Genomic DNA, 13,919 nt, shown 5'->3' with positions numbered 1-13,919 from the left:
AAATACCAACACGATTTCTCAAAACCACATAATTACATGAAAATTAAACAACCTGCTCCTGACGACTTTTGGGGTAAAGAATCAAATTAAGGCAAAAATTGAAAAAGTTCTTTGAAATGAATGAAAACAAAAATACAACATACCAGAATCTCTGGGACACAGCTAAAGCAGTGTTAAGGGGAAATTTTATAGTGTTAAATATCTACATCAAGATGTTAGAAAAGTCTCAAATTAACAGCCTAAGATCACACCTAGAGAAACTGAAAAATAAGAACAAACCAACTCCAAAACTAGCAAAAGGAAAGCAATAACCAAAATCAGAGCTGAGGTAAATGAAATTGAGATGTGAAAATTCACACAAAATATCAATGAAGGCAAGAGTTGGTCCATCAAAAGAATAAACAAGAACAATAGCTCACTATAGATTAACAAATGAGAATAAGAAAATACAAATAAACACAATAAGAAATGACAAAGTTTACGCTACCCTCAACCCCCCAGGGAAAAAAAAAACCTGGAGACTATTATGAACACTTCTATGCACACAAACTGGAAAACCTAGAAGAAATGGATGAATTCTTAGAAGCATACAACCTCCCAAGACTGAAGTAGGAAGAAACTGAAATCCTGAACAGATCAATTAATGAGTTTCAAAATTTAATGAGTTATTTTTTTTAAAATCCCTATCAACCAGAAAAAGCCCTGGACCAGAAAGATTCACAGCTGAATTCTTCCAGATATATAAAGAAGAGGTGGTACCAATTCTACTAAAATTACTCAAAAATATTGAGGAGGAGGGGCTTTTTCCTAACTCATTCTACAAGGCCAGCATCATTCTCATACTAAAACCTGGCAAAGATAAAAAGAAAAAAGAAAACTTAAGGCCAACATACCTGATGAACACAAACACAAAATCCTCAACAAAATACAAGCAAATTGAATCCAGCAGCAAATCAAAAAGGTAATCTACCAAACAATCAAGTGGGCTTTATCCCTGGGATAAAAGGTTTTGTTCAACATATACAAATCAATAAATGTGACTCATCACATAGACAGAACTAAAAACAAAAACCACATGATCATCTCAAGAAATGCAGAAAAGGCTTTTGATAAAAATTAACACCCCTTCATATTAAAAGACCTCAAAAAACTAGGCAATGAGGGAATGTACCTTAAAATATTAAGAGCTATCTATGACAAACACACAGCCAATATCATACTAATGGGCAAAAACTGGAAGCATTCCCCTTGAGAACCAGCACAAGACAAGGATGCCCACTCTTACCACTCCTATTCAACATAGTACTGGAATTCCATCCAGAGCAATCAGGCAAGAGAAAGAAATAAAAGACACCCAACTGGAAAAGAACAAGTCAAACTATCTCTCTTCATAGACAATATAATTCTATACCTAGAAAAATTCATAGTCTCTGCCCAAAGGCTCCTAGAATTGGTAAACAAGTAAAGTCTTAGGATACAAAACCAATGTAAAAAAATCAGTAGCATTTCTTTTTTTTCTTTCTTTCCTTTACTTATTTATTTTTTTTAGACCGAGTCTGGCTCTATCGCCCAGACTGGAGTGCAGTGGCATGATCTTGGCTCACTGCATCCTCCACCTACTGGGTTCAAGCGATTCTCATGCTTCACGCTCCCAAGTAGCTGGGGTTACAGGCATGCACCACCACATGTGGCTAATTTTTGTATTTTTAGTAGAGATGGGGTTTCACCATGTTGGCCAGGCTGGTCTAAAACTCCTGACCTCAGGTGATCCACTTGCCTCAGCCTCCCGAAGGGCTGGGATTACAGGTGTGAGCCACTGCACCCGGCCAGTAGCATTTCAATACCCCAATGATGTCCAAGCTGAGAGCCAAATCAAGAATGTAATCCCATTCATGATAGCCACAAAAATAACAAAATATTTAGGAATTCAGCTAACCAGGGAGGTGAAAGATTTCTACAAAAATAATTACAAAACACTGCTGAAAGAAATCAGAGACCACACAAACAAATGCAAAAAACATTCCATGCTCATAGATAGGAACAATCAATATTGTTAAAATGGTCATACTGCCCAAAGCAATTTGTAGATTAGTGCTATTTCTATCAAACTACCAATGTCATTTTTCACAGAATTAGAAAATACTATTCTAAAATTCACATGGATCTAGAAAAGAGCCCAAATAGTCAAAGCAATCATAAGCAAAAAGAACAAAGCTGGAGGCATCACACTATCTGACTTAAAACTATACTGCAACACTACAGTAACCAAAACAGTATGGTACTGGTACAAACACAGACACATAGACTAATGGAACAGAATAGAGAATCCAGAAATAAAGCAACACATCTACAACCATCTGACTTTTGACAATAACAAGCAATGGGGAAAGGACTCCCTATTAAACAAATGGTGCTGGAATAACTGGCTAGTCATATACACAAGACTGAAACTGGACCTCTTTCTTTCACCATATACAATAATCAAATCAAGATAAATTAAAGACTTAAATGTGAGACATAAAACTATAATTAAAACCCTAGAAGAAAATCTGGGACATACCATTCTGGACATAGGTCTTGGCAAAGATTTCATGATAAAGTCCCCAGAAGCAATTGAAACAAAACCAAAAATAGACAATTGGGACCTAATTAAACTAAAGTACCTGTGCACAGCAAGAGAAACTATCAATCTACAGAATGAGAGAAAACATTTGCAAACTATACATCTGACAAAAGCTTATTATTCAGAATTTATAAGGAACTTAAATTAACAAGGAAAAAACAACCCTATTAAAAATGGACAAAGTATATGGTCAGACACTTCTCAAAAGAAGGCATACATGTGGCCAACAACCATATGAAAAATGCTCAACATCACATATCATTAGAGAAATGCAAATCAAAAAAGATACCATCTCACACCAGTCAGAATGGCTATTATTACAATGTCAAAAAATAACAGATGTTGGTGAAGTTGTAGAGAAAAGGGAACACTTAGACACTGCTGGTGAGAATGTACATTAGTTTAGCCACTGTGGAAAGCAGTTTACAGACTTCTCAAAATACTTAACACAGAAGTACCATTCGACCCAGCAATCCTATTACTGGGTATATACCCAAAATAATATAAATTGTTCTACCAAAAAGACACACACACTTGTATGTTCATTGCAGCACTATTCACAATAGCAAAGACATGGAATCAACCTGGATGCCCATCAACAGTGGACTAGATAAAGAAAATGTGGTACATATACACTATGGAATACAACACAACCATAAAAAAGAACAAAATTATGTCCTTTGCAGCAACATGGATGCTTCTGGAGTCCATTATCCTAAGCAGACTTGCTTAGGATAATGCAGAAACAGAAAATAAAATATTGCATGTTCTCACTTCTTTTATGGGAGCTAATCATTAAGTGCACATGGACACAGAGAGGAACAACAGACACCATGGTTACTTGAGGGTGAAGGGTTACTTGAAGGAAGGTGAGGATCAAAAAAATGCTTAATGAGTACTATGCTCACTCCCTGGGTGACAAAATTGTTTGTACATCAAACCCCAGCAACACACAATTTACCCATGTAACAAACCTGCGCATGTATCCCCTGAACCTAAAATAAAAGTTGAAAAAGAAAAAAAGGGACAACTCCTACAAATAATGAGAAAAAGACAGATAATCCAAAAGGAAAAGTTGCAAAAGGCATGAAGAATCGCTTCAAAGAAGAGGAAATCTAAATAGCTAAGAAATATGTAAAACTGATTAAACTCATCAGCCACTGGGATAATGCAAACAAAAACCACAATAAAATACTGATTAGATTGGGAGGCTGAGGTGGGTGGATCATCTGAGGTCAGGAGCTTGAGACCAGCCTGATCAACGTGGTGAAACCCCGTCTCTACAAAAATGGTAAAATTAGCTGGGTGTGGTGGCAGGCGCCTGTAATCCCAGTTACTCAGGAGGCTGAGGCAGGAGAATCACTTGAACCCAGGAGGCAGAGATTGCAGTGAGTCGAGATCACACCATTGCACTCCAGCCTGGGTGACACAGCCAGAATCCATCTCAAAAAAAATACTGATCAGATTAGAAAATAATTAAAAGATAGATATATAAATAATACAGATCTTACCAAGGATATGGAGCCTCAGGAAACCTGATTAACTGCTGGTGGAAATGTTTCATGGTACAACAATGTTTCACAACAGTATGTCATTATATAGTAGTATTGAAGATATGACCCAACAATTCCATTCCTAAGTATATACTCAACATAAATGCATGTTTATGTGCACCAAAAGAAAGTATAAGAATGTCAGTAGCAGCATTATTTTTAACTACCCGTGACTAGAAATCATCCATATTATCATAAACTTACAATGGGCAAATAAATTATGGTACAGCCACATAAGGAATTATAGTACATAGTAAAAATAAGCTACAAATATTTCTAACAACATAGATGAATCCTACAAATAAAATATTAAACAATAAAAAGGCTATAAAATAAATTTACGGCCGGGCGAGGTGGCTCACGCCTGTAATCCCAGCACTTTGGGAGGCCAAGGCGGGCAGATCACGAGGTCAGGAGATCGAGACCGTCCTGGCTAACACGGTGAAACCCCATCTCAACTAAAAATAGAAAAAAAAATTAGCCGGGCGCGGTGGCAGGCGCCTGTAGTCCCAGCTATTCGGGAGGCTGAGGCAGGAAAATGGCGTGAACCCTGGAGGCGGAGTTTGCAGTGAGCCGACATCGCGCCACTGCACTCCAGCCTGGGCGACAAAGCGAGACTCCGTCTCAAAAATAAATAAATAAATAAATAAACTTACTTATTATGTTCAAAAATGTACAAAACCGTATTATTTAGGGATACCTTCACCAACAGCGAAAGCACAAAGTAAAGGAAGAAAGTCACTATCATAAAGTCAGAACAGTGACTATCCATGGAGGAGGAGAACAAGTGGTGATTGTGAAGGAATATGCAGGAAACTCTCGGGATGCCAGTAATGTTTCATTCTTGATCCGAGTGTTGTACACAAGGCCAGTGTTTCTTTTATCACTACTTGTTCAAATGCTATTTATGTCTTATTCATTTTTTAGATATTATGTCACACAAGGGTAAAAAATTTAAAAAATAATAAAAGCTGTAAAAACAAAAAGACAAATTAACTTTCAAAAAGCAACAGATTGTCAACTGTCTTCTCAACAGCTAGTAGTAGATGCCTGATTGACAACAGCACATCTTTGATGACTGTTGCCTATCTTTGGTGTGGTAGGAGAAAATAAATGTCAATGTAACATTTTATACATAGTGGAAAACATCTTTTAGCATGTATGTGAAATGTAGATCTTCAAAAAAACAAAAACTGTGTTTATCAAGAGCAGGTAAAGGAATTTCCTTTACTTACTAAAAGAAATTCTAAAATACGTACTTTAGGCAGAAAGTGATCCCAGATGAAAAGTCTGAAACCAGAAAAAAATGAAGAGCCTGGTAAAATGATAAATATATAAATAATCTAAATATATTTTGACTTTATAAACAATGATAATAATATCTTGCAAAGTTAAGAGTATTGTAGACACAGGAAAGGTGGCAAATGAAGTTAAAATGCTTAAATGTAATTTCATTGCTGGAAAGAAGACGAAATATTGATTAATTTTAGACTTGTAGGGTCGAATAACACATTACATCAACTAACATTAAATATGCGTGGTTACATGAACTAATCAGTAAATGCAGAGAAACAACATATAAAACTAAAAAATGATAAAAAGTAAAACTTAATTCGGTCAAAGTAATATAAAGTGATACCAAAAAAGAAATATTGAAAAGATTGGAAAATAGAAAGCAATAAAAATAAGAAGAGTCAACACTAACATCTTAGTAATTATAAGTAATGTAAATATTCTAAATGTACAAATTAAAAAGACAAAACTTGCCCCAAACTGTCTGTTTAAAAAATAAATTCCACTATATGCTGTTTATAAGAGATAGCTCTAAAACATAAAGATACTGAAATTGAAAGTGAATAGTTGGAAAAATATGTCTTGCAGGCACTAACCAAATAAAAGGCAGTGAAGCTGTATTAGATAGACCTCAAGGCAAACAGCATTTATAGAAATAAAGAGGGTCACTTTATAATGAGAAAACTGTCAACTCATAAGGAAAAAAATAAAACTTCAAATTTGTAAACTCCTGCTGTGACTTTGTCCAACTTGTCTAAACTAAATTATGTTTCCTGCTTAGGGTGTGCCACAAGACATATTTTCCCATGAGATTTGGAGGATGATAGTGAAACTGCAGTCATGTTTTTTTACACTAGCGAGTTCAGGGCAGAGTCACCGTATTTGCTGACTCACCTTGTGGGTGTGGGCAGCAGTCAGTCTGGCAATTGTTTCCCCTTCTCCTGGATCCTCCTTCAGGTTCTCCTACTCCTGAGCTAGGGTTATGTTTAGCATCAGGACAAAGTTTCTCCTGCAGGACACCTACATTATCCATTATTGGAGCAGTGAGAACTGACAGGGGCTCGCGTGTCCTCATAGATTCCAACTTACATTAGTTGGTTCCTACTTGTTGCCACTCTCTCCCAATTTACATCCATCTTTCCTTCCCAATTGCTTACCGTGCAGACTTCCAGTTCTAACATCAGACAGGAAGACAACGTCTTTTCAGAGATTGTTTAAACAGCTCCCAAAATTGTGTAAGTAAAATTTATGTAACAAATTATGTGTGTATTTGTATATTCAAGTGGACGTGAAACATTTGCAGAAACTGACCACAATTAGGGGCATAGTTGAAGACAATCTCTGTCTTCAACTCATTTATTTAAAATATTTACTCAAAGTTTATGATATGCCAGGAATTTGGGTGCTTGACATATATCAATGCACATAACAAAAATCCCTGCCCTTAAGGAGCTTATTTTTTTTTTTTTTTTTTTTTTTTGGAGAGAGGTCAACATAAAAAAATAGCTGTAGTAAACAGTTAAACTCTATAGTATGTTATAAAGTTATATGTGCTATGGAAAAAATTAGATCAGCTAAGGGGTAATATAGATAAGGGACTGTAATTAGTTTGAGATCCATAACTTGCAAAGAACAATATGAGAGAGGAAAATTATAGCACGATCTTATTCATAACATACAAATCCTAAACAAAATCCTAACAGAATTTGTCCAGCAACATATAAATCGTGTTTTATGCTCAAATAATTTTGTCTCAGAAATTAAGTACATTAATTTTAAAAATCATTAAATGTGATTTAATCATTGATAGATTAAATATGTATGATTATCTTAATATATCAAAATGCACTGAATGAAATTTAAAATTAAAAATTTTTAACAAAATTATTTTTAAAATGGGCTTTCTTAAATTTATAAAAGGTATCTAAAAACACCTACCTCCCCTCCACTACACAAACATAAATACACACACATACAAAACCAAAAGAAATCCTAAACTCTGCAACAAACACTTTGCTTAATGATGAGGTGCTGAACAATTCCCTTTGAGACTGATGTCAAGATAAGATTGTGTGCTGTCACTAATACTCAGCAATGTCCTGAAGATCAGGACTGTGTAGTAAGACAGGAACAAAAAATAAGAATGGAAAGGGAGAAATAATATTGTTATTACTCATAGATGATAATGATTTTATTTTATAGTCAATCCATTATTACTAATAGACAAAATATTTAAAAATGTATCATAGTTGATAAAGAAATATCAAATCCAAAGATTAATTAAACGTTATGTATAAATGACAAAGAATTATAAAATGAAAGAAAAAAACTCAGGAGATTTAGTTTTCTGATAATTGTGATGAGGTTATTTGGATATACTATCTCACTGAAAATAATAGAAATGAGGGATAAAATATTTGTAAAATCACCTTAGAAGAATCACCTTAGAAGAACGGACAACTTGAAGAGACAGTGAGAAAACTCCAAGGCCAATTTTATGAGAAAGACAGGCAAAACATCAGCACCGAAAAATGTACTGAGCATTTAGAGACCTCACACACTTGGGCTTTGGTTCAGAGTCTTCATGGCACAGAAGTCAGAGGAAGAACTTCCCCAGGCAAGGAGTCTTACAGGAGATCTTCTCCACACATTACACTGGACACTAAAGAACTACACACTCAGATTAAGAGCCAACCAGAAGAAAAACCACTCCCTCCACCCAGTTGGAAGGAGTTTCTCTGCCAGGAAACAGAGCATAATATTTAGGGAATACAAAACTGGACATAAGAAGTGGGGGCCACAGCCTGGCCCTCCAGTTTACACCTGAGTTAGACATAGCTTAGTTCAGCCAAGAAATCTCTAGCTATACATTTACTTTGAGGTGGTTTCTTATGAGTGGTACCTACAAGTACCTGAAAAAGTAAATGGCAAAACATAGTGAAACTAGAAAACCAAAGTCAATGAGAAAAATCCTTAAAACATCTGTGATGGTTAATACTGAGTGTCAACTTGATTGGATTGAAGGATGCAAAGTATTGTTCCTGGGTGTGTCTGTGAGGGTGTTGCCAAAGGAGATTAACACTTGAGTCACTGGGCTGGGGAAGGCAGACCCACCCTTAATCTGGTGGGCACAATCTAATCAGCTGCCAGCGAACATAAAGCCAGCAGAAAAACTCGAAAAGGTGTGACTGGCCTAGTCTTCCAGCCTGCATCTTTCTCCTGTGCTGGATGCTTCCTGCCCTCAAACATCGGACTCCTAGTTCTTCAGTTTTGAAGTTTGGACTGACTCTCTTGCTCCTCAAGCTTGCAGACAGCCTATTGTGGGAACTTGTGATCGTGTAAGTTAATACTTATTAAACTCCCCTTTATATCTATCTATCTATCCTATTAGTTCTGTCCCTTTAGGGAACCCTAACTAATACAACATCCAAACAGAAAAAAGATTATCTTCCAAAAAGTGGTAAATTGGCTAAACTTTTCTGGAGGCTAAAATCAGTAGTGTGATAACTTCAAAGCTAAAGAAAAATAACTGCCAAATTAGAATTCTATGCTCAATGCAAATGTCTTTGAAAAGGAATATAATAAAAAGAGAATTAGAAGGCAAGCCACAGACTAGGAGAAAATATTTGCAGGCACATCTGACAAGGGCTGTTATCCAAAATAACCCAAGAACTCTTAAAACTGAACAATAAGAAAATGAGCCACCTAATTAAAACATAGGCAAAAGATCTGAACAGGCATCTCATCAAAGAAGATATACAGATGACAAATAAACATATAAAAAGATGTTCAACATCATACGTCATTAGGAAATTGCAAACTAAGACAATGAAATATAATACATATCTATTAGAATGGCCAAAATCCAAAATGCAGACACCATCAAATGCTTGGAGGATGTGAAACGACCAGAAGTCTCTTATTCACTAGTGGCTGGTGGTAATGAAAAAGTACACCCACTTTGGAATATAGTCTTGCAAAACTGAGCATGCTCTTACCACATGATCCAGGAATCATGCTCTCTTTGGTGTTTACCCAAAAGAATTGAAAACTTATGTTCATACAGAAACCTGCATATGGATGTTTATAACAACTTTATTAATAATTGCCAAAACTTGAGAGCAACTAAGACATACTTCAGTAGATGAATGGACAAACTGTGGTACATCCAGACAATAGAATATTATTCAATGCTAAAAAAAATTACCAAGCTACAAAAAGACATGAAGGAACCCTAAATGCATATTACTAAGTGAAATAAGCCAATCTGAAGGCTATCTAATGTATGATTCCAGCTATAAGACATTCTGGAAAAGGCAAAACAATGGTGACAATAAAAAGATCAGTAGTTACCAGGGGTTAGTGGGGAGGGAGAAATAAATAGGCAGAGTACAGAGGATTTTTTATGGCAGTGAAATTATTCCTTATAATACTATAATGGTAGATACATGTCATTATAACATTTGTCAAAACCCATAGAACCTACAACACCAAAAATGAACCTTAAACTCTGGACTTTGGGGTGATAATGATGTGTTAGTGCAAATTCATTGATTGTAACAAATACACCACTATGATGGGGGCTGTCGATAGTGGAAGAAGCTGTACATGGGGTGGGGAAAAGGCATATATAGAAAATTCGTACTTTCCACTCCATTTTGCTGTGAACCTAAAACTGCTTAAATAAAGTGTATTAATTTAAAAGGTTGAAGTGAAATAAAAACAATTTGAGACAAGTGGGAGAATTTATGACCAGCAAAATCTAGTTAGAAGAAATTCTAAAAGATATACTTCAGGCAAATGGAAAGTGGTCCTAGGGAGAACGTCTAAGATACAAGAATAAATGAAGAGAGGGAAAAAAGTGGGCAAGTATAAATAAACATGACTTTCTAAAACCAGAATAATGTTTATGAAATTTAAAATATACTTAAAAGTTCTACTCAAATTCCCAGACAATAACATTTGAATTATGAGGTATGTATATGAAGTTAAAGTGTTCTAAAAGCTTTGTGTCATCTGGTAGGTGAGTAAAGGTTTTAATTAAGCTAAGAATTTGGTAGTTAAGTTTTCATGTTTTCAATACTTGGGTTACCAGTGAAAGTACAGAAATAGCATGAATAACTTCTAAACTAAATAGAGAAAAAAATGAAATGATTAAAAAGGAATACATATTCAGTCAAAAAATATCAAGAAAGGACTTTTCTGTTGGGACTAATAAACAATAAAAAATAAAACGGCAAATATGAATCCAAATATTTCAATGGAAACACCAAATGTAAAACAATTAAAGGTCCAACTTTTTAAAAAATCATAAAATTGAATAAAAACAAAATTTAACTAATACAACAAAAAAGCTTTACTAAAATCAGGCAAAATAATAGTTTAAGGAAGATAACATTATTATAAGTGAAGGACCACTTCAAGTCACCAAAATAATAGCAATTTAAAAAATTTTATATGTCAAATTACATAGTCTCAAAATTTATAAAGGCAATGACTGACAGAACCATAGAAAGAAATAGACAAGTAGATAATTATAGTGGGATATGTCTAGCAAACTTTTTTTCAGTGATAGTGCTATGGTTTAGACGTGCCTCCTAAAGTTCATGTGTTGGAAACTTAAGACTCAAGACAACAGTGATGAGAGGTGGTACCTTTTTTTAAAAAAGTTTTTATTTTAGTTTCAGGGGTATATGTGAAGGTTTGGTATACAAACTTGTGTTATGAGGGTTTTTTGTACAGATTATGTCATCACCCAGGTGTTAAGCCCAGTACTCAATATTATCTTTTCTGCTCCTCTCCCTCCTCCCACCCTACAACCTTATGTAGACCCCAGTGTCTGTTGTTCCTTTCTTTATGTTGATGAGTTGTCATCATTTAGCTCCCACTTATAAGTGAGAACATGTGGTATTTAGTTTTGAGTTCCTGTGTTAGTTTGCTAAGGAAAAGGATAAACCTCCTGCTCTATCCATGTTCTGGCAAAAGATATGATCTTGTTCTTTTTTATGGCTGCATAGTATTCTATGGTGTGTATGTAGAGTGGTAGTACCTTTAAGAGATGATTAGGATTTGAGGGTTCTGCCCTCATGAATTGATTAATGCCATTATTGGAGAAGTGAAATCATTATTGTGGGAGTGGATTCCTTACAAAGGATGAGTTCAGCCTTCTTCCCTCTCTCGTATCATGTGCCTTCTGCAATGTTATGATGCAGCAAGAAGGCCCTCACCACATGTTGGGGCTTTGATCATGGACTTCCCAGCCTCCAGAACTGTGGGGAAATAAATTTCTGTTTTTAGAAATTACCTAGTTTCAGATATTCTGTTATAGCAGCACAAAACAAAAACAGGTAAATAGAATAAGTAGATGTAAAAAAAATCAGTAAAGATAGAGAAGATTTAGGAAACATGATTAATAAAATTGTCCTAACAAACCCATATATAAAGTTATCCGTCCAATATGAATAATACAAATTGTTTTCAAATAAACACACATTGTAGTTGTTTTCTATTGCTACTGTAACAAATTACCACAAATTTAATGGCTTAAAACAACACAGATTTGTTCTCTCATAGTTCTGGATATCAGATGCCCAAAATGAGTTTTAAAAGGTTAAAGTCAAAGTCTCAGCATTTCTGTTCCTTCTGCATGCATTAAGGGAGAATCTATTCTTTGCCTCTTTCAGCTTCTAGAGGCTATGGCATTTCTTGGGTCTTGGCCACATCACTCCAGACTCTGCTTCCATCGTAATATTGCCTTATCTCCTCCATAATCAAACCTCTCCTTTTCTTCCTCTTGTGATTACACTGGACCCACCTGGATAATCCAGGATAACTTCCACACCTCAAGAACTCTAACTTGGCCAGGTAGGGTGGCTCACACCTGTAATACCAGTACTTTGGGAGGCTGAGGCAGGCGGATTGTCTGAGGTCAGGAATTCCAGACCAGCGTGGCTAACATGGTGAAACCCCATCTCTACTAAAAATATAAAAATTAGCCGGGTGTGGTGGTGCACACCTGTAGCCCCAGCTACTCTGGAGGCTGAGGCAGGAGAATCTCTTCAACCCAGGAGGCGGAGGTTGCAGTGAGCCGAGATCGCACCACTGCACTCCAGCCTGCGAGACAGAGCAAGATTCTATCTCAAAAACAACAACAAAACTCTAACTTACCATATCAACAAAGTTTCTTTTACCATATAAGAAAAAATATTCATAGGTTCCAGGTATTTGGACATCAACAACTTTGGGGAAGGGGCATTATTAGTCTACCACATAAATGAACATTTACCAAATTTTATCATGTGCAAGGGTCATAAATCAAGTCTCAGAAAAATAAAAAGATAAAAATCACATGAAAATTTTTTATCATGATGCAATTTTGGTAGAAATCAATAACAAAAAGAATCAGAAAATCTTTATATATTTGAAAAATAAGAAATACACTCCTAAGTAGCCATGAATTAAATAAATAAACAATGGCAATTAGAAAATGTTTAAACTAAAACTCAGAGAAAATACCATTGAGAGATAGTGGCTAAAAATTTTTCAGAACAGATAAAACGTAGGAGATGCAGTTAAACAAGTGCCAGAGTGACATTTGTTTTCTAAATTCATATATTAGAAGACAAAAAAGAGTGAATATTAAAGAGCTGAGCATTCACCTTAGGAAGTAAAAACAGAATGGCAAAAATAATCTGTAAGAAGTAGAACAAAATAAACATTAAAATTCATACAGGAATTAAAGATATGTAACAACATGTAGAAGATAGGATCAATAAAACTAGAAACAGGTTCTTTCAAAAATCTAGCAAAAATGAAAACTTCTGGTAAGATTGTTGTAGATAAAAAGGAAAAGTCACATTACAAATACAAAGAATGAAAAGGAGATATCACTAGAGATTCTAGAGACATTAAACAGAAATAAAAGTATTGTGAATAACTTTATGACAATACATTATAAAGTTAGTTGAACTGGAAAAATTCCTAGGAATACAATTTACCAAAAATATTTTAAGCAGAAAACATGACTAGTCCAATAGCCATTTACAAAATTGGATCAATAATCAAAAATATTATCATAAAGAAAATCTAGTCCCAAATGGTTTCACTGGTGAGTTCTACAAAATATTAAAAAAGAAATTATTGTAATGTTTCTCAAAAAACTCCAGACTAAAAAAAAGAATACTCCCCAGGCTTATGTATTAGTCTGTTTTCATACTGCTATAAAGGAAAGAAGTTTAATTGACTCACAGTTCCACATGGCGGGAAGGCCTCAGGAAATTTACAATCATGGCAGAGGGCAAAGAGGAAGCAAGGTGCCTTCTTCACAAGGTGGCATGAAGAAGTGCCAAGTGAAGGTGATAGAGCCCCTTATAAAACAATCAGATCTCGTGAGAACTCACTGTCGTGAGAACTCACTATCATGAGAACAACATGGGGGAAACCGCCCCCAT

General features: G+C 35.2%; 1 protein-coding gene across 5 annotated transcripts in view; it reads right to left on the bottom strand.

Moving 5' to 3' along the window:
* Positions 1-13,919, bottom strand: part of LRIF1 (ligand dependent nuclear receptor interacting factor 1) — a 118,859-nt gene that overhangs the window by 66,065 nt on the left and 38,875 nt on the right. Inside the window, exon 5 of one of the 5 annotated variants that reach the window (XR_008494076.1) lies at positions 5,391-5,466. The exons of 3 other annotated variants lie outside the window; for them this stretch is intronic. The gene's annotated coding sequence lies outside the window, so the exon portion shown is untranslated. Of the gene's footprint in view, positions 1-5,390; positions 5,467-6,955; positions 11,739-13,919 lie in introns of those variants that run through there. One more of the 5 variants, XR_008494063.1, reaches the window with a different exon arrangement.

The sequence above is a fragment of the Pongo pygmaeus genome, chromosome 1 (genome assembly GCF_028885625.2).
Source record: "Pongo pygmaeus isolate AG05252 chromosome 1, NHGRI_mPonPyg2-v2.0_pri, whole genome shotgun sequence".
Lineage (NCBI taxonomy): Eukaryota > Metazoa > Chordata > Mammalia > Primates > Hominidae > Pongo > Pongo pygmaeus.
The sequence above is the reverse complement of the archived record's forward strand: the minus strand, read 5'-3'. Positions and strand labels throughout refer to the sequence as shown.